Raw genomic sequence first — 21720 nt, forward strand, 5'->3', positions numbered from 1 at the left:
AATCTACTCTACTCATCAGTAGAAACAATAATTAATCGATGAAATCATGAAGCATAAAATAAAAAGAATTAAATCACACATAACACCATAATTTTTTGGGGAAAGCCACAGCTAAAAACCCTTGCTATTTGTATACTGCATTAATCAAAAAATATGAGAAGATTACAATGCTTTTCTCAAGCCCGAGCAACATCTGCACTATCTCTATCTATCTCACTGCTTCACAAACCACCTCAAGCCAATACTTTGCCAAATATGTTGTTTTCCAAGCTCCTATTTCCTTACACAGTTTCCTAGGGAATTAGCCCATATTTAATTGGGAAATTCCACAAATATGAATTGTGCAATCCTCATAGGCATTCCTATGATTGCATGCACCACTTGTACAATTTAGATGATTATACAACTGATAGTACACTGTCCCTGAACTCCAATCTCAACTAGGTCTTTTTCTAATCTGACATGCATGAGTTAATCTGAGTGAATCTTTAATTTACTAGTTGATTAGTGTCAGTTACACCCCACTACTGCATGTTACACCCCACTACTAGATCTCCCACCAATTCCTCCATCAATTGGAATCAGTTTAATTGACTTTAGCTTAGTTAAACTGAATTAAATCATGACAACTAAAAATAAACTCAACCATCTCTCCTAAAAAGCAGGATACACTATATATTACTCTATTTAGACTCCCAACTTGAATTAACTAAGTCAACTAAGTCAAATTAACATAGTTAACTATTACAAGTTGCTATGTGAATTAGAATTACAATTTAGTTCCCAATTTAATTCAAGGACAAATTAAATTAGGATTTTCTTGTTGCATTTTCAACACTCCCTCTCAACAAGAAAGGGATCATCTATTGATTCCTGGTAGCATCTAATGTGCTCTAAGTGTCAAGTTTTGCAAGGATTTTTAGTCACATGCATTCTCCAATACCCATAAATCTTTAGGGAAATTCCACCTAGAGACAGTTTTATTAAAATAGTTAATTACTTTTAATGGGACCCTAAGTCTAAACTTAAGAAATTAAAATAATTAATGGGTATTAATCTAAACTATGGGTGAAACTTCTAGAAGGAGATGGAGATCAAGTCAATATGATCCTATCCATTGATTAGGATCTAATTTGGGCCTTTGATTGATCAATGAGAGGATTATAAGAGGAGGCTTGATGGGCACTTGGAGAACACACTAGAGGCAGATACTCAGTTACCCAAGTAAGGTCAATTTTCTCACTGGTCAAAGTTCGACAAGAGAAAGTCGAATCAGATGGAGAGTTTCTAGTGAGAAAGGAAGAGGAGGCATCAACATATTTCGGGAGTGCAAGGCAAGAAAACGCAGAGTAGTGAGAGACAACGCAGAAGCAGGTTGACACAGAAAGAGGCAGCGCAAAGGCTGGGACTCCATGGGCAGTTTGATGTTGGTCCAACATGGGAAAAATTGATGGAGAGGGATGCAGAAGGACTCAGAGGGAAGAGGAGTACTTCTCCTGGATCAGATATCTGTCAAGAAGCATCTGTAAATTTTCTCACTTCTGTTTTGTTGGTTGTAACTTGTACATGAGATTTTGCTAAAGAATAATTAAGAAACCCTCATCTATTACACCGGTTTTCCCACATTGGGTTTTTCCAGGGATGATTATCCAAAAATAACTGTGTCATTGGATTTTATTTGTGACAGTATTTTTCTTTGTATTTACTTTTTGAAATATTTTAATTGTGAAGGCTGCAATAGAATATATTTCGATATTTGCCATAAGAACACTGTGAATAACTTATTTCTGAGAAAATAACTAGAAGAAATAATATTAATCACTGCAGTTGGATTTCTATTTAGAAATTTTCACATTATCTGCTACCCTGACCCTGCCTCTGTGAAACTCGAATTTGCATCTTGACAAATCCTTTGTGAAAATATTTGCACCTTCTCCTCTATAGGAATGTACTCCAACAACATGATTCTCCTCTACACACAATTGTGTAGATGGTGATATTGGATGTCAATATACTTGGACTGATCATGAAAAAATGGATTCTCAAAGAGTTTGATACAACTCTAATTATCACAGTAAATCACTGTATGATCCATCTGCTAACCAAATAACCCAACAAGGATCTTCCTCATCTAGATAACCTCACAAGTTTCTTAACTAGCAACCATGTACTCTGCTTCTGTTGAACTAAGTGCAACTGATCTCTTATTCCTATTGTACCAAGAAACTGTTGCTGACCTAATACTGAAGATTACCCCTTATGTGCTCTTCTTGTCAAATGGCCTCCCTGCCTAATCTTCAACTGTGAAACCTTGAAGCTTCACTCCCTCAGTCGGTTTGTACCAAAGACCAAATTGAGTGGTGCCTCTAAGGTATCTCAACACATGTTTAACTACCTTCTAGTAAAGTTTGGTTGGCTTAAACATGGCTTGACTAAGTTGGTTAACTACAAAACACATGTTTGGTCATGTGTTCACCAAATACATAAGTGAACCCACAAGTTGTCTATAAATAGTAGCCTCCACTACTTCACTTGAAGTAGCATCTTTCTTCCTCCAATTACCTGCTAGAGGAGTCTACATGGGTTTGTTTCTCTCCATGTTGAATTTCTTCAGTATCTCATTGGCGTACTTTCCCTGGGAGACAAACAATTCCTCATCTCCTTGCCATACTTCTATACCAAGTAAGTAATGCATGAGCCCCAAGTCCTTCATCTCAGATTCTCTTGCAAGATCCTCTTGGCAATATTTTATCAACTTCTCATCACCTGTTAGAATCAAATCATCGACATATAACACTATAATCAACAATTTACCTTCAACCATAATATGGTAAAGGTTCACATCTGCTTCACTATTGGCAAAGCCCAACCCGATGAAATAGTTGTCAATCCTGGTGTACCAAGCACGAGGTGCTTGTTACAGTGGTTTCTTGAGTCCACACATATGCGACTCTTTGTTGAAGGTCTCAAATCCTTATGGATTCTCAATATACACCCCTTCCTCAATCATATCGTTGAGGAATGTTGTCTTCACATCCATCTGATGTATTTTCCATTCCATCTGCGCTGAAAATTCTAGAATATATATAATAGATGAGTACCTTGCTACTGGAGAAAAGGTCTCATCGTAATCAATTCCCTCCACGTGAGAGAATCCTCTAGCCACAAATCTATCCTTGTGTTTCTCCACAATCCCATTTGTTTCTTGCTTTACATTGTAAATCCATCTGGAAGTCACCACTAACTTGTCTGCTGGTCTTGGGACTACTTCCCAAACATTTTTTCTGATAATGGAAGCATACCACTCAACTATGGAATCAACCCATACTGGTTGCTCCACTACTTCCTCAAATTAGGATGGCTCAACCTCCACACTCTCTCTCATCAGAGACATGTAGCGAGTGTACCAATATGGTGACCTCCTTTGCCTGCACTGTGATGTGGGTGCTCCCACATTCTCTCTAGAATCATGCATCAATATGTCAGCCTCTCTGTTGTGCTTCATTCCATCCCTGGAATTCTCTACATGAGTGGGTGCTTCCACTTTCTGCTCCTCTGAATGTGGCTTCTCCACATCATCTTGAGGTTCCTCCTTTGGAGCTAAAATCTCCTCATTTGCATGTAACTGAAACTCCCTCTCAAGGGAACATATCATGGCATTATCTTCATCGAAATTCACATCTCTAAAAACCATTGTCATCATGTTAGTTGGAAAGTACACCTAATAGTTGTGAGGTGTATCATTGTACCCCAAAAATATTTCCAACTCAGTTATTGGCTCTAGCTTTTTTCGTGCATCCTTGGTAACATGACATTAGACTGATGAATCAAAGATCCTAAAATGTTCCACACTTGGTTTCTTACTTGAAAAATCTTCTTCGGGTGTAATCATTCTAAGAATTTGATGAGGGCTTTTGTTCTACAAATAAACAGTTGTGTTGCATGCTTCAACCCACAAGTGCAACGCTTGGCCCTGATCATGTAACATCACCAGTGTAACTCCCATAAAACTTTGTTCTTCTTTTTTGCCACCCCATTCTGCTATGGGTTATGAGGTGCTCTTAACTCATGTTGAATGCCTTCTGATGCACATAAGTTCCTGAATTCATTCAACACATATTCTCCACTTTTATCGCTTTTGAGAGTGTTAACTTTCCTGCTAGTAATTTTCTCAACAAGATCTTTAAATTCACAAAATTTAGCAAATGTTTGACTTTTCTTTTTCATTAAATAAAATCTAGCACTTACGAGAAAAATCATCAACAAATATTACATAATACCTGTGCTTGGCCATGGATGCTATCAAGAACGGTACACACAAATCTAAGTGAACTCAATCAAGGATCACTTGCACTCGACTGTCTTTATCATGAAAGGAAGTTTTGGTGTACTTCCCCGCTATACACCCTTTGCATGTGTCTCTCTGTTGTAGTGTACTCTTGGGAAGTCTTATAGAAATTTGTTTCATGATCTTCAAAGCTCTGTGGTGCAAGTGACCCAATATTCTATGCCACAAATCACCGATGTCTTAACTCTGCACCTTCTCTTCTTTAGTGCCCAAAGCAGTGCATTCTTCTACATCCAATTTTTAGAGTTTCTTCACCTAAACCCTGATCCACTTCACATGTCTTGAGGCTATGTGACGAAGGAAAGGCTTTCCCTTGCTAAATATCACATCATAGCCATGGTCTGCCAACATGGAAACTAAAATCAAATTCTTCTTCAAACCTGGAACATACATGACATCCTTTAATGTGAGGGGAGTACTAGACTCTCTCTGAAAGGTAACAATACCGATGTCGATCATGCTATACCTCCCATCATCTCCCATCTCGATGTGCATCTAGAGGTCATTCTCCTCCAAGTCACTAAAGAACCCTTTATTGTTGGTCATATGGAATGAGGCTCCACTATATAGGTACCACACAACACCCATCATCGTTGTCACCATGCAAGCAACGAGGGTGAAATATAGCTTGAATTGTGAAGCAAGAGCTTCACCTACTGCTCGTCCTGAGGGCTTCTTATCGGCCTTCTTGTGCGGACACTTTGTGGCATAGTGTCCCATCTCGTGACAGTGAAAACATTTAATCTTCAACAATCCCTTATTCTTACCTCCCTTACTAGAATCTAATTTGGAATGGGATGACTTCCCCTTCCCTTTCTTTGACTTTCCAGCTAACGCACAATTCTCCTCATTGTCTTGTTGCTTGGATGAGGATCCATCTCTGGTGCTCCCTCGAATCGCTTCTTGTAACAAGTCGAACCACAATCGTTCCCACTCTGGAAGCTTCTCCTTCCTATTAACTAAGTCTTGGTAGTTGTTCCATCTCTTGGGAAGTCCTAGAAGTGCTAGGCTCACTAGATCATCTTCAGCGACTATAACACCGACACTTCCAAGCTAATCCCGACATTGGGTGAACTTGTTCAAGTACTTCGGTATTGTCTTTCCCTTCTCCATCTTGATCTTTTTGAGCTTGTCCTTCAGTGCCAACTTCCTATGGTCACTATTGTTTTGAAATAGGTATTTCAAGGCCTTCCACATTACAAATTGATTTTCATTATTGTGGAGGTTCGAGAAAATATGATCTCAAACTCCTTCTAGGATAATCTGTCTCGCCTTTGCCACACACTTTCTCCACTCTACTAGATCTTGAGCATCAGCTGGATTAGGAATATATTTGTCTGTGAATTACTTTAGCTTGTTGTCTTCCAACACTTCCTCCATCATTTCCTTCTGTTGTAGCGGCTACAACCACCCTCCAAAATTTTTCCCATGCTTCACTTTGGAGCCTCCTTTCTAAATTATAGCAACTCATCTTGCATTGACCTAGGTACTTGTGCTTTGATTGAGCCTCATCCTTTGCATCATGGCTTGTGTTTTCTTACTTGGTTTACTGTCTAACCCACAATTTGATCTCTTGACTTGGTTTTCATCTTTTTCTAGGCTTGCCTTAGAGAACTAAGCAATCCTTGAGGGAAACCAACATTTCTCTTGGATATTGCATAGTTCAAGTTGATAATGAGCCTTCAAATCCAAAATTACACAGAGCTAGCTGACATCCAGCCTTTAGCAGGGAAATTGTGCAAAGCATGAGAGGCATCCCAGAGCCACAACCCAAAAATTGCGCAAAAGCCTCTTTCCTAGAAGTTGCTCAGTGCATGCGCTAGTGAGTTTCCCAGACCTTCAAAGAACTGTGCAATCTCTTTGGGAAATGCATGCCAGATTTTACCAAAAAAAGAAGAAAAGAAAAAGATAAAATCATCCATAGAAAATAGGGATCTATTTTTAGCAGTGCAGAGGCACTTGAGTTATTTTGGAAACTATCACCAAGTGTTGCTTTTTCCTTGATTTTTGTCCTGCGCGTCATAAATGATAAATTGTCAAATCTGTTTAATTGACACTACCAGAGCTCATTTTCACATTCAATCTTGGAGATTTGGCATTCCTGGGGAGATCAAGGAACCTTCAGTGCGATCGTCGTCACTTTTCTAGGTAAGTCTTTTCTAGTCTTTTGTCGTTTTTTATGTTGCTCTTTCTTGTTTATCTTGTGAGAACGTTGTTTCACTTGTTTTGTTAAATGATCGTTGGAATTTTAACTTGTTTTAGCTTGTAGAAGTGTTGCTTTAAATTTTTCATTGCCTTTCCCAAGTTTCACATGCATTACCCAATTTTTGCACTAGCGGTCATCATTGTGGTGACTCTCTCCACATGCTTCATTTTCTTTCACTTTGATTGATTCCTACACATGTTTCACTTGCATGCATCATCAGTCAATCAGATCTTCGCTCAGGATCTCACCATCCTTCAGATATGTTTGATTTCACACTCTCCTTGGGAAGATCTAAGCTTCCCTTGCTCGAATATCACTTTCCTTTGCCAGCACTGTGCATTCTGGGAGATCAAGGCATCTTCCTTGGCTTTTGGAACTGTGAAAAGGTTGCCCTAGCCTAGCCCCAACTACGCAGTACATAGTTCCAGGAGCCAACCTCCTAGTGCTAGCCACTGAGAATGTGTAATGCAAAGTCTCTCCTCGCCTGTCCCAGATTGAACTGCGCATTGTGCAATTCCAGTCAGCAAGCCTCCCCCACGTACTGCTGGGACTGCACAATGCGCAGTTCCAATAGACATCTAGCCACCTTTGTAAACCAAAATTATGCAATATCTCCCAACATTAGCTCGATTTGTTGCTTGACGTGATCTTGAAGTTGCTTTTTGTTTTAAAATAACATCTTCATTCCATGAGTGTCCTATCTGTCTCTAGGTACAACATTTGTTGAGCATCTCTCCAACAGTTATAGTTAACATGGCTTCCAAGAGAGTTGCATCAAAGGAAACTATCGAGAGTAGTATTGGGGGAGAAATTAACCAGGTGTCAGTTAGCTTGCTAGTTTATGCACGCACTCAATTGTTCATTGGGAAGGACACCAAGTTGACATGGTAGCAGATTAAGGACACTTTTGTAGAGGACTTCAAGGAAGACTTAGAGGACCTGCAGGTTTATATCAGTATCTAGTGGTTAGGATTTTACAAGGTTGCATGCAAGTACCCCACCTTCCCATGTGCGTAAATTATCATGGATTGTCTCACACACAAATCTAGATACTATGACATTGAGAGTTGCCAACGAGATAGAAATTGCCACCTTCAGGGTGGAGAACTATCATCAGATGTATCATTTACCTCAATCGGCGAGGCGCATGGACACACATTTCTATGCCACCCATAGCCACATGGACACGAGAGATATGGTTAAGTGTTGGGTGAAAGAGCCATCAAGGTTCTGACAAACACCCAATCATGTTTATAAGACCAAGTCACTCAGGAAGACCTACCAGTTATTAATCATCTTTGCATGCCGAATATATGGTCAAGAAAGCATCGATACCTTTCGTGAAGGCTGGGTAGTTATGTTGGACCTATTGGTAAATAATGAAAGTCCATTCAACTAGTCAGACTTGTTGGTTTATCAGTTGAAATTCCATGTGACTAATGCCCAAAATCCACCCAAGGATGAGCAAGCGAGATTCTACATGTTTGCATACTTACTGGATGCAATCTATGCCCAGCAATAGTTTATTGGCATGAGCTGGACATGGACACTGAAAGAGACTACCATCAATATTTATTGCAAGTTGCTTTCCAACTACAACTAATGAGGAGTAATGGCAAGGTTGGTTGACCATTTCATCATCTCGTTGTACAAGTTGATATTTGATTAGGATCCACCTTGTATGTCCCTAGAAGCGATGGAGGCAATACTTAACATTACATATTGGTATGCCTCACCTAATGGCACCTTCATCAGGGTGTTTGGTAGGGAGCAACCTCTGCATGTTCTACCAAGGTATGCCACAAACAAGCTGGTCATGTAAGAGGTCTCTTATCACCTCTCCATAAGGCTATCAGCAGGACTGCATAAGAAGAAGAAGGCACCATGGCTCGCTCTTCCTTTGCAGATCGGGTTATATGAGATTAAGAGCTTGAAAGATGCACATTTCGAAGCTAAGGAGATATTGAAGTTCAAGTTCAACACCAAGGAATTTAATCCATATGATCCCCACGGTATTTGCAAGAACCATTGTGCGAAGGTGTATTATCCATGGGTCCACAGGACATTTCACTGGCATGAAGAGGACCCTTGGAGATACAATGACTCCAAACTCCATGAGTTAGTTAGTACAGCCACAGCTTGGAAGGCTACTCTGCAGGAAATAGCAACAAAGGAAGAAACAACAACAACAACAATAAGCAGCAATCTGGACCAGGACAAAGGCAAGAGGAATATTGTTGAGAACCCAGAGATATAGAAAAGCTACAAGATTAGAGACAATCCCATCACTGAGAAAGCAGCTTTGGCAGTCGAGGAAAAGAGGGAGCGGTGAATAAAGAGGGCAGAGCAAAGGAAGAAAGGAAAGAAAAGGTTGGAGGAAGCAGAACAAAATTTGCATGAAATGAAGAAGAAGTTGAAGGAAGATCAGGAGCTGAGAAGGAGATAAAGGGAAGATAAGAAAAAATAGAAGGAAGAAGAAAGGCAAGGCACAATGTCAGAGCAAACATTGCCCATACAGGTTGAGGAGTCAGAACAACCAAAAATTGAAGAAGAGGGTGAACAAATGTAGGATCAGGATCTTTCTCAACATATTGAGGAACTGATTGAAGTGACGGACATGGAGTTGGGGGGTGAGCCACATAATCAAGACACCAACCTTATGCAGAGAGCACCTAAGGTCACCTCTCAGTTTCCACCACCTCCAATTTCGGAACCAGCCCTGAGCGAGCAAGGAGAGGTTGTTCTCCTTGATGATAATCTGCTTATAGATGTATACAATATTTAATTTGACAAGTTTCAAAATAAAATTGTACAGGCGCGAAGGAAACACTTTCTGAATGATCATGCATCACTTGCATTCTTGAAGGAAAGGGTGATAATGTCAGATGTCAGAAAGCATCCAGCTTCCATTGTCGATGCCACCTTGGCCTATGCAAGAGCCAAAAGCTCCAATGTTAATTTCCGACTGGCAAAGAATGAACAAATGGAAAATAGCTTGCATGCAGCCAGGGAAGTGGTAATGGCAGAGATGAGGAAAGCAATACTTGATGAAGTATCAACACTTTAGACTACCATGCGGAAGCTCTATGAAAGATTCATCACCGTGCATAAAGAAATTATACATGTGCATGGCTTACAGCAGCAGAGCAAAGAGTTTTCTCAAACTGTTAGGAATATACATGTTGTCATCACCCATGTGCAAGAGTAGACAATGCGGTATAAAGGGGCCCCGTTTCACTTTCCAAAGATGATGAAGCCTCAAGAAGAGCTAGAGAAAGCAAAGGTTCAAATGTTGATCCAAAACTATGAGCATCTCACCCCATTTGAATCCAACATACATGCATCATATGCACTGTTGTACAAGATTTTTGATGTCATGGTGAGAACACACAGGATATGTTCAATCGGCTCCCTCACCGAGGCTAAACACAAGAACCAAGTCTGGCTAGAGATCAACAGGTACATGGAGCAGCTAAGGCGAGAGGTCACTAGGGATGACTTGGAGCTCAGCACACATAACATGCATAAGTACATTGGTGGTCCCGTTATGGTCAACAGAATGTTGCACATGCTTCAGGATGAGTTGGATACAGGTTCCATGACCATATAATGAGATGCTATGGAGGCAAGAATCCACTATCAGAAAGACACCATCAAGTATTTTGGGGACATCATCACACATTACCAAGCTTGGCATGAGTATGTTACCGAGAAGCACCAAGTGAAGGTTGCAGAGTTGGTATTTCCCCAAACTTTGGAATCATAGTGTTTTGTCTTGTTACGCTGTCTCTAGCCAATTTTGTCTCACATGGGTACATGTGGAAAATGTAATATTATTTGTAAATATGTTGTAAGTGAAATTCCAAGTGTCATTAGTAGAATGTAAAAGGTCACCATGTTATGTACTGAGTTATTTGTAAAGAAGTTGAAAAGTCATGAGGGTAGTCAAAGAGTCACAAATGGGAATTTCAAGGGTCACCCCACACTTTGTTATAAATAGAACCTCATAACTCATAGAACGGGCTTTTTGGATTCAAGATTTTGGCTAGGCTTATGCTTAGGAAAGGCTTGGGAGTATTGTGACGAGCCTTGGCTTCTCCATAGAATAGAGCGAGTATACCTCTTTGGAGGAGTAGGTGTTCTTGACTGTAATGTTCCACTATTGGGGCTAGTGGTCATTAATGGTGTATGTATGGATATAACTTTCACTTATAATAATAATAACAGAGCCAACACACTTTCATGCATATGTTGTTATTGTAGTTGGACTATTCTAGTTGCTTTAGCAATGTATGTTGCTTAACTTACGCATTTTCTTATGAACTACTTTGTATACAATTGTATGAATCTTGTTGAATGCATGTTGTTGGATTAACCCGTCACTTTAATTTGTTGACTATTCTGCATTTTAGCTTGTGATTTCATTTCGCTCGTGTTTTCCTTTCAAGATGCAAACTATTACAGGCTTCAAAGGGGCACACTTCCTTCCACCCCATGTGTTAGAACCCCCATGCATCTCAATTGACTCGTTGCAAGGTCACACACTTTCTTCAACCCAAAGTTATCATACTTATCTTTTCGCATTACCGCAGTCAAGGCATTACACTACCACCCACTGTTGGGACTCTTACTCGAAAAGGTTTGAGGTCTATTTGGGAATTCTTATCTCGAAGATCCCCTGAATGTTGGTGGTTCCAAGACTATCAATACCTTCCAAGAAATATAGTTCGAACTACCCTCAAGGGCATATTCGAGTCTCAATCCATAGAACGACATCCTGTTGGCTTTGAAGTATGATACTACAAATTTGATTTCTCCTGCAAAAGGAAACCTTCGTATTCTCCTCTTCAATATTGATTTCACCTCTGATACTATGTCGAAATTCCTTTTAGATTCAAACTGCAGATTGTATTATGCTAAAACAATTGAATTGAATCTACTCTACTCATCAACAGAAACAATAATTGATTAATGAAATCATGAAGCATAAAAGAGAAAGAATTCAATCACACATAACACAATAATTTTTTTGGGAAAGTCATAGCTAAAAACCCCTGATATTTTTATATTGCATTAATCAGAAAATATGTGAATATTACAATGATTTACTCAAGCTTGAGCAACCTCTGCACTATCTCTATCTATCTCACTATTTCACAAACCAACTCAAGCCAATACTTAGCCAAATTTGTTGCCTACCAAGCTCCTATTTCCTTGCACGGTTTCTTAGGGAATTAGCCCATATTTTATTGGGAAATTCCAAAAATATGAATTGTGCAATACTCATAGGCCTTCCTCTGATTGCATGCACCACCTATACAATTCGAATGATTATACAATTGATAGTACAATGTCCTTGAACTCCAATCTCAACTGGGTCTTTCTCTAATCTGACAAGCATGAGTTAATTATCAAAGAATCTTCAGTTTACTGGTTGATCAATGCTGGTTACACCCCACTACTACATCTCCCACTAATTTCTCTATCAATTGAAACTAGTTTAACTGACTTTAACTTAGTTAAACTGAATTAAATAATTACAACTCAAAACAAACACAACAAGGGTTCCTAAAAAGTAGGAAACACTCTACATGACTCTAGTTAGACTCCCAACTCAAATTAACTGGTCCAACTACATCAAATTAACTTAGTTAAATATTAAAAGTTGCTAGGACAATTGGAATTACAATTTAATTAAATGACAAAGTAAATTAGGATTTTCTTGTTACATTTTCAAGAGAAGGTGAGGTTGTTTCACTCTCTTTCTGTGTCAAGAAATATGACTACAGGTACAAATAAGTAATGCATGTGGCTAGTGGGCTACTACAATGCACAGATCCTCTCTATGTGCTCTACCTCCTATCTCTCCTAGCTATCTTTGCTTAGCTATGGAACAAAATTCTCTTGAAAGAACGGAATGCCTCTTCCTCCTAGTGACATGGTTATAACGCGACCTGATAACCTACTAGGGGTTAATTTTGACTACATTAAATCTTAATTAGAGTTAAAATATAAACTCTTCTAGATTCTTTTACATCATAATCACGTGGCTATCCCCTTTTCCGTGAATAATTGGTAATGACATCGCATCCTCCCAAACTATAGGTGTCAAAATAGGAAGGTTAACTTCTAAGTGGCATAACTTTTGCATAAATACTCTGATTGACGCGCTTCTTGCATTGTTGGAAAGATCCTTGTGTGTGGAATAGAATAAAATGATGTTATGCTAAAGAAACAAATTTTTACCCCCAAAAAACATCGTTTGATGCCTCAAAATGCTCCTAGAAGGTTTTAGACCCTGTTTTTCCAAACTGGGTCCCGCTAGTAAAAATGGTCCCGTGAGTTGATTCCTACATTTTCTCCACTCCAAATGCATCAAGGTGGATGAAAAATGATATAATGATACAATTCATATCACACCTCCCCATTTGGGAGGCTTTTGGCCCCCAAAAGTTTTTATTGACAAAAGGTGAGGAATATTTTCCTCCACCTTCTCTCTGGTGTACCATTTAGCTTTGCCTAGAAGTTCTCCCTTCAATCCAATCTACCAAAGGTCATGTTGCCCATGTCTTCTAGTTCTATACCTCTTCTACAAAAGTGTATTTTCTGTCAACTTTGCCTAAGCATCTAGTGCTAAATCCTCCACAGAAGGTAGGACTTGTTCCTCTTCCTGATCTAACATGGAAGGCTCATAGAGTTCCAAATTCTTTACATTCATAACTGACTAAATGTTCATATATGGTGGTAAACTAAGTCGATAGGAATTATCACCCACATTTTCTCGTATCTCAAAGGTGACATACCTCAGAGCCTTGATTTTCTTACCATGCCCCTGCAACCTCTCCTTATTCAACTATAGCCATACTATGTATCCCACCTTGAACGATTTCTCTATTCTGTGTTGATCATGACTGGACTTATACTTCTCATGCAACTTTTGCAGTGTGTTTTTTACATGTAGATGGATCTTGATGATCTTCTGTATAATTTTTTATGCCCTCAAAGCATCTCCTGTAAGATCTTCCCTCACTCATCCTTGTTGCCTGTATGCAATATCCAAAGGTGCAAGTGGAAAATATCCAAAAAACATTTCAAATGGGGACTTTCCTGTAAAGGTGTGGACTTTTCTGCTATAAGAATGTTGTATATACACCATATTTTCATCCTAGGTATTCAGATGCCTTTATTTGTATCCCCTCAGAAGTTGCACCAAAGTCCTATTTACTACCTCTGTCTACCCATCTATTTGTGGATGGAACGTTGTAGTTCTCTTCAACTTTGTGTCCATATTCTCCCACAATGTAGTCCAAAATGCACTGATAAATCTTGTATCCTTGTCTAAAATGATGCCCCTTGGTATCCCAAAGTGCACCCAGACCTGTCCAAAGAACAAATTTGTTGATTCTTGTCCTTATATGCCCTTTTAATAGGGAATCAGAGCACACATCTTGTTGAAACTGTCAACTACCACAAACAGGTAGTCATGTCCCTTCTTAGTTGTCGGTAAACCTCCCACAAATTCCATGGAAATTATTTCCAAAGGATGAGTAGGTACATGTAAGGGATGATATAGACCATGTTTCCTATTACTAGGCTTGTTTGTACAACAAAGCATGCATCCTCTTATGAACCTAGCTACCTACTCTTGCATCTTGGGCCAATACACATACCCTTGCAAGTTAGCCATGGTCTTCCTTACACCAAAGTGGCTTGCAACCCTGGAGGTGTGAGCCTCTCTGATCAACTACAATTGTTCACCTTTAAGAATACATAGCTTATCCAACCTGTAGAGTCATGTGCAGACATAACTTATCGCCATCGTGCACATGACTCTAACTCTGAAACTGCTGACACACCTCCTTGAAGTCCTCATCAACTGAATATGCCTCTCTGTATGCATCATGGGTGAATGGCTCCATGTGCATAAGAGTACCCAAATCTGTAATCTTCGATGTGGGTGGCCTTAAAAGCATGTCAGCCAACTTGTTGGTGTTACCCTTCTTATACTTGATCACCAAATGAAACTATTGTAAAAACCCCATCCACTTCTAAGACTGGTGTGTTGTAGCTTACAGTGGGCTTACAAGTACTGAAATGGTTGATGATCTGTGTGGATTATTGTCTCCTTTCCCATCAGATAGTGCTTCCACTTCTTCATAGCTTGCGCCATGGTGTAGAGCTCCTTATCATAGATAGGGTAGTTAAGAACTGCCCCATGAAATACTTCAGAATAGTAGCATACAAGCCTTCCTCCCTACATCAAGACAGCTCCCATAGAATACCTACTCACATCTGTCTCCACTTCAAAGGGTCACCACAAGTTTGGTCATGCTAGAACTAGTGCTTGGCTGATCTTCTTCTTTAGCTCTTTGAAAGCCCTTTTCTAACCTTTTCCCCACTGGAAACGCTTACCACTTGGAGTTATGGCATGGAGCGGTGTTGATACAGCTAAAAATGAGGCTATGAATTTCCTCAGGTGCTCTGTTGCCCCAATGAAACTACTAACCTCAAAAACATTAGTAGTCATCGACCATTTCATGATGGAATCCATCTTTGGAGGATATTTCTCCTCCACTGATCACATACCCTAGATACACCAAAGGCTATTACACAAACTCGCACTTCTTGAGATTTGCTAGTAGTTGATGCTTCTTCAATGTTTCCAACACCTACGTCAAATGTGACATGTGCTCCTCCCAGGTATCACTATATACCAGTATATCATCCAAATAAACAATAACAAATGAACCTATAAAAGGGCACAGTACATCATTCATTAATATCATAAATGTAGATGGTGCATTACATAGGCCAAATGACATGACTAACCACTCATACAAACCTTGTCTGGATTTGAAGTTGGTCTTCTAGATATCTTATTCTTTGACTCAAACCTAGTGATATCTAGACTTCAATTCCATCTTGGTGAAGTACTTTTATTGTTGTAACTGATCCAACAAATCATCTATCCTGGGCAAGGGGTATCTGTTCTTGAGCGTTAATTTGTTCAATGCCCTATAATCTATACACATCTGCTAGTCCCATCCTTCTTTGACACAATAATGATGGGTGACCCACATGGTGATGTACTCGGTTGAATCATACCCTGTTCTAGCATCTACTGCAACTATTTCTTCACCTCACTTGCTTCTATAACAGACTTCCTATACAACCCAATATTTGGCAATGGGGATTTTGGTTGCTCCACTTCTCTCTTATGTGGTAACCCTTTAGGCTCTCAAAACACATCCTTGTATGCTTGTAACAAATCCTCCATTTATTGTTTCTTTTCTTTATAGTACACCCCTCTAAGGATGCCTTGTCTCTTATTGCCTCCTCCGTAGACTAACTTTCTCTTTAAAACAATAAACATGCTTCTTGCTAGAACTAATCAATTTCTTGGCTTGGCTAGAACTTACCAGTGAAATTTTTGACTTGCCTTTGTGCGCATTGATGATGAAATATTTTCCATCCTTAATGAGTCAGTACTAGTTAACTCTCCTCATGAGTATTGCATCACACAAGTACATGTATGCACTCCCAAACACGACTCCACATACATCAAGTGGAACCACATCCAGATCTACTTCATCAATAAAATCAACACTGATAGCAAATCTAATTTTATATTTTTTTGTTACCTTCAAATCTACATCCTTATTTACCCATCACAATGGATATGGGTTTGGATGATCGCAAACTTCCAGCCCCAACTTCTTGACCAGCTCTATTACAATGAGATTCACCTGCGATCCTTAGTCAAACAAAGCATAAATCTTTGTCTTCTTGAGTTGTATCTTTATATGGAAGATTTTGGTCATTTCTTTCTCTTCCTATTGCTGAAGGCTACTCAAATTCACCTCCTTTGGCACTGATGTACAGAAAATCTTCTCATCCACATCTGAGATGCTTTCAACTTGGTTGCTCGAATCCATGTCCATGAGATTCTTATTGTTGTTATCTTTCTTCTTGTTCTTTAGGTTTAGCTCTAGATTCAACTTCCAACATTTCTCCTCTATATGGCCATCAATGTTGCAGTGGTTTCCATGGTTGCTAGGATATTTTCATTGGTGTGTTGTGGTTGTCATATTTTTATATTTTCCTGATTTTTGCTTATTCTTCCCCTCCTTAAAAGTGTCTTGTTTCTCATTCTACTTCGGTCCACTTCATCACACTCTCTTTACACCTATGTTCTCCATGTGTCGTGCCTATACACAAGCCTCGTCCACCGATTTGGGCTTGAACAACATCACTTTCTCACGCAGATGGTGGTGCAGACACCCCAAATACTTGAGGAGTATGTCTAGGTACTTTGGAGAGATACCCAACATTGTAACCATCTTCCGAAATTTTGTGGTGTAGTCATGCACGCTTTGGCCTAACGTTTTCCTTAAGTAATGCCACTAGATCCACTGGTCCTCCATGTACCCAATGGGATAAAACTATGACTTAATGAGGGTTTTTAAATCCTCCCACTTATCCACTAGAGGTTCTCCCTCCAACCTTAGGGGTTCTATGTGGCTCTCCCACTAACTTGGTGCATTTCCCTCTAATTTCAGCCACGCGAATGAGATCTTTTTTCCTTCCTCGATCTGATGGACATTGAAATAAACTTCTAGTTTTTGCAACTAGTGGTTCATATTCAGAGCATCAATCTAACCGTGGTACAACTTGGTATTGAATTTTAATTCCATTTTAAACAGGGACTGTAATTGGGTCGATCTTTTTCGGGAACTTTGCTCGACTAGTTCTCTGTTTCTCCCCTATTTTTTTATCCTCATTATGATTTGTCCTCTACATTCGAACCCCCATCTTCTCCAAATATCCCTAGATTTCTATTCAAGGCTGCCATGAAGAGGCTTACATTGTGGTTGATATCTGTGACTTGTTGTTCCAACTGTGAAAACCTCACCTCTGCATGATCACGAGGTTTGTTTATAGATTTGTCGCCCATAATTAAGGTTTTACGATTTTCAACCCGGTTGATCTAGATTCTTGAAATCTCCACAAAATACCCAAAGAAACCTGCTCTTATACCAAATGATTCCTAAACTATCGTGGATATTCCACAAGAAAGTTTGTCACAACATATCTAATAATAATATATGAAAATACTGAAATTTTACACTATTACAATTTTATTAAAATTATAGATTTGTAGATTTAACTGTAATTAGTGCCTGCATGTGAATATAAATTATGCAGAAAAGTAGAGAACGGAAAAATAATCTCTCACACACACATAATACACAAGATATGCTCTCTGGGAAACCCTTTCGAGAGAAAAACCTAGTTGGAAGGTGAGGTCGCTTTGCTCTCTTTCTCTGCTTCGAAATATGGCCACAGGTACAAAGAAGTAATGCCTATGGCCCATGGGTTGCTACAATGCAGAGATCCTCTCTATGTGCTCTACCTCCTATCTCTCCTAGCTATCTTTTCTCATCTATGGAACAAAATTCTCTAAAAAGAATGAAATGCCTCTTCCTTCTCATGGCCTGGTTATAACACAACACGATAGCCTACCAGTGGTTAATTTTAACTACATCAACTCTTAACTGGAGTTATAATATAAAATATTCTAGAGTCTTTTACATCATAATCATGTGGCTAGCCCCTTTTCCATGAATAATGGAGGCTGACGCGACATCCTTCCGAACTATAGGTGAAAACAGGAAGGTCAACTTCTGAGTGGCATAACTTGTGCATATGAACTCTGATTGATGCCTCAAAACACTCCTAGAAGGTTTCATAGCCCGTTTTTCCAAACTAGGTCCCTCCAGTAAATATGGTCTCGTGAGTTGATTCCTCCACTTTTTCCAATCCAAATGCATTGAGGTGGATGAGAAACAATATAATGATCCAATTTAGATCGGTATTCTTCATGGCCTCTTCTAAGGCATTCAACTTTATCCAACATCTTGCTTCAATATGTCCCTGTTTGCTACAAAATGTGCAAATTTCATCTGCTTTGGTCTTCTTCTTTTCCTATTTTTTGTTTTTCTTTGAGGAGGATTCTTCATTCTTATACACTGGAGGAGAAGACTTAGTATTATACATAGGCTTGGAGGGAGTCTCATAGGATTTTGCATAATTTTTCTTTGGTTGAAACCAAACTTTTTGCTTACCTTTGGATTTATGAGCCACCAAAGCTTGATTTAAAGAGTCAGAGAGAAAATATAGTTGCTTGATCTTAGATTGTTCTTGTATGTTATGTTCACAAAATATCTCAAAGTTTGGCATTTTAAATTTGTCATCAATGGCATCCCTTGATGCATAGAAGGTAGATGCAAAAACTTGAAAAGGACCCTTTAGTTTTGAAAAAATCAAGAAAACACATTCAACATATTTTTTTTCTTTGCCACGTGCTTTTAATTGAGACAACAAAGACCTGAATTGAGCAAGATACTCCTAAATAGAGGCATGTTCATCAGGTACTAGGGCTAATAATTTAGTTTCCAATTCTAATGCATGGAACTCATTGATACCTCCAAATATTGAAGCTAGTTTTTCCCAACTTTCTTTGGGAGTTGAACATTCTTCAAGATGAAATAATAGGTTGTCTGAAACATGCAACCCAATCAGCCCCATTTATTCATCTAGTTTATTCTTGTAGGAAAATATTCCAACTTCTTTTGTAAAATTCAGCTAGTTTTCACTTAATGTTTGTCACAACCCCTTATATTGCAAAAGTTGTTGCATTTTTCTTTTCCAAATATGATAATTGTACGGAGTAAGTAACATTTTTCTTTTCTAGATATGATAATTGTACATAGTCAATAACTCTATTATCCTTAACTTTGCCATAATTTCAAAACCCAAAATTTACTACAAGAGAATGCTTAAAAGAAAATTTCCCAAATCTCTTTTTACCAAGTGAAAAAATTTCCAAGAATATTTGCAAGAAAAATGCCAGTAATATTTTCCTAGATTCTCCTTTTTACCCCACTCAATAAATTTTGGCCAATTTTCATTTTAATCGAAAAAAAGAATTCTAACTTCTTCTTTTAACGCAAGGAAAAATCTTTAGCCGTAAATATTTTTTAACTATAATTTTTCTTCTCGAAAGAGGTCAAATTAAAATGAGAGACAAAGGGACACCCCTGTCAATTTTCCTTTTTATTCAAGGTGTTTTTCTCCCTTAAAAAAAATTGTGGGCAAATTATCAACGACCTTTCTCCATTTTTTGAAAAAATTATGTGGGCAAACTTAAGAAAAAGGCAAATAACTTAGGATTGATTTTTGATCGAATATGCATGCAATGCAAATGTGTTGCTCCAATCTCCAATATAACTATGTCATTTCATCTCTAAACAATTACAACACTTCCCACCCATTCGAAATACCACAATTACGAACATCTAGAAAAATATGGAATTTCACTGTAATCAAGTGGTTGGAAAAGGTCTGCGCAAATGTGAGATTAGAAAATGAGCTATCCTCACTTACATGTTGCCTTGGAAATTAATAAACCCCAAATATATCTAGATCTAGAAACAGATCTTAAAATATTTAAAATAGATCTCAAAAAAAGAGAAGGGAGCTCGCAATTAAGCTCATACCATGAAAGAGTATAAAAAATACCCAAGGATCAGACCCAAAATCTAAACAATTCTTCTACCAAGGGATCACAAAATGAATAACGAAGAGAAAACACACTTCATTTCTTGAGAAAATGAGCTATACATGAACCTAATTTATAGGAACAATATAGGCTTCTAGTGATAGCTAGAAAATAAGACTGATGACTCAATAGGTAAGGATAAGACTGACAATGTAGCTAATAAGATCGTTACATAAGCTTACAAGTTTCAATATTTATTGGAACTCTATCAAAGGAATATCAAATAGACATGCCTTTTATCTAAGTGAGACTATGTTTATAAGATATCTTTATGTTGTTTATATTTCTAGACTTAATATACAACACCATAATAAACAACACCTGATTCCTTATGTGAAACTGATAGCCACTTAATAGCTGGTGATGCTAGTGTTCAATGAAGCACCTTATGTGTATTATAACTTTGTCAAAAAATCCAAAGCAATAGAATTAATATTTTTCAAGTATTGTTGATAATCTTCAAACATCTCTAAAAATTTCCTTTACATTGGGTACCTACATAGAGTACATCTTAAAAACATGCAAAGCCTTTAATCCATTTTAATTATAAGTTTGATGTGTAAAGAGCATTGATATGTCCCTTTATAGAAGACGGGGTCAATGGAATGAAAGTAACTTTAGAGCTATATTTGTGAAGACAATCCTCCAATCCTTTTCCAACTTATATAAACTAGCGCTACTCATTGGATTCATCAATCATAGATAAGTGTTTGAGATTTTTAATACAAAGAAGCATTTGTTGCTTTTTGAGATTTTTAATAGATGTTTCATTTTTTGAGTTGTAATTTCCTTTAAAATCTTTGTAACAAGTTTAATATTTATCTTGTCTATTGGTTATAAACGTTTTTATTTTTTTATAATCTAAAACTTGAATGGTTTTTTTTCTTTTTTCTTTTTTTTCTTTTTTCTTTTTTTTCTTTTTTTTTGTTTAAATGTAGTTATTGAGTTTAGATAGGATTGTTTCTTAAGTACATTAAAATTTGTTTAGAATGTTTCTAATACACTTTCATCCTTATTAGGGTAGTTAAGGACTACCACCCTTGGTAACTCTTTTGACAATTTCTCCTAGGTACCAAGTAATATTTATGGTATTCTGTTCAATATATGAGACTTTCTTCCTAGCATTCACTTAAATTTTTATGTGTCTATGTGTTAGGATAAAGTTCCTATTGAAATGATTATGCTCAAGTGATCTAGTTCAAGTTGAATAGTGTCTCTAGCTTGTGATATTATTATAACATTATTTTATGTATAAACTTTTAAATCTGGAATTCGTGGGTGTTTAAGGAAGTTGTTTTTAGGTTATTTAGAGCAATTATCATTCTAATACTTGAAGGGATTACCCTCTCAAGAGAAAGATTCAACTTGAAGCCTAAATAGGGGAGAATATTGTTCCTCTAGGGAAGTAATATTATTCTCTTCCATAGAATAATCTAGAGGGTTACAAAAAATTGTAGAAATTATGTTGTAGATTTGCAACTGCTGATGAAGTTTTGATCAAAATCACAAGACACAAACCTACTCTACTGCTCTACGAAGTTAATT

Source organism: Pinus tabuliformis, chromosome 2_1 (genome assembly GCF_031772625.1).
Source record: "Pinus tabuliformis cultivar Carrire ecotype Pingquan chromosome 2_1, CPIR1, whole genome shotgun sequence".
Classification (NCBI taxonomy): domain Eukaryota; kingdom Viridiplantae; phylum Streptophyta; class Pinopsida; order Pinales; family Pinaceae; genus Pinus; species Pinus tabuliformis.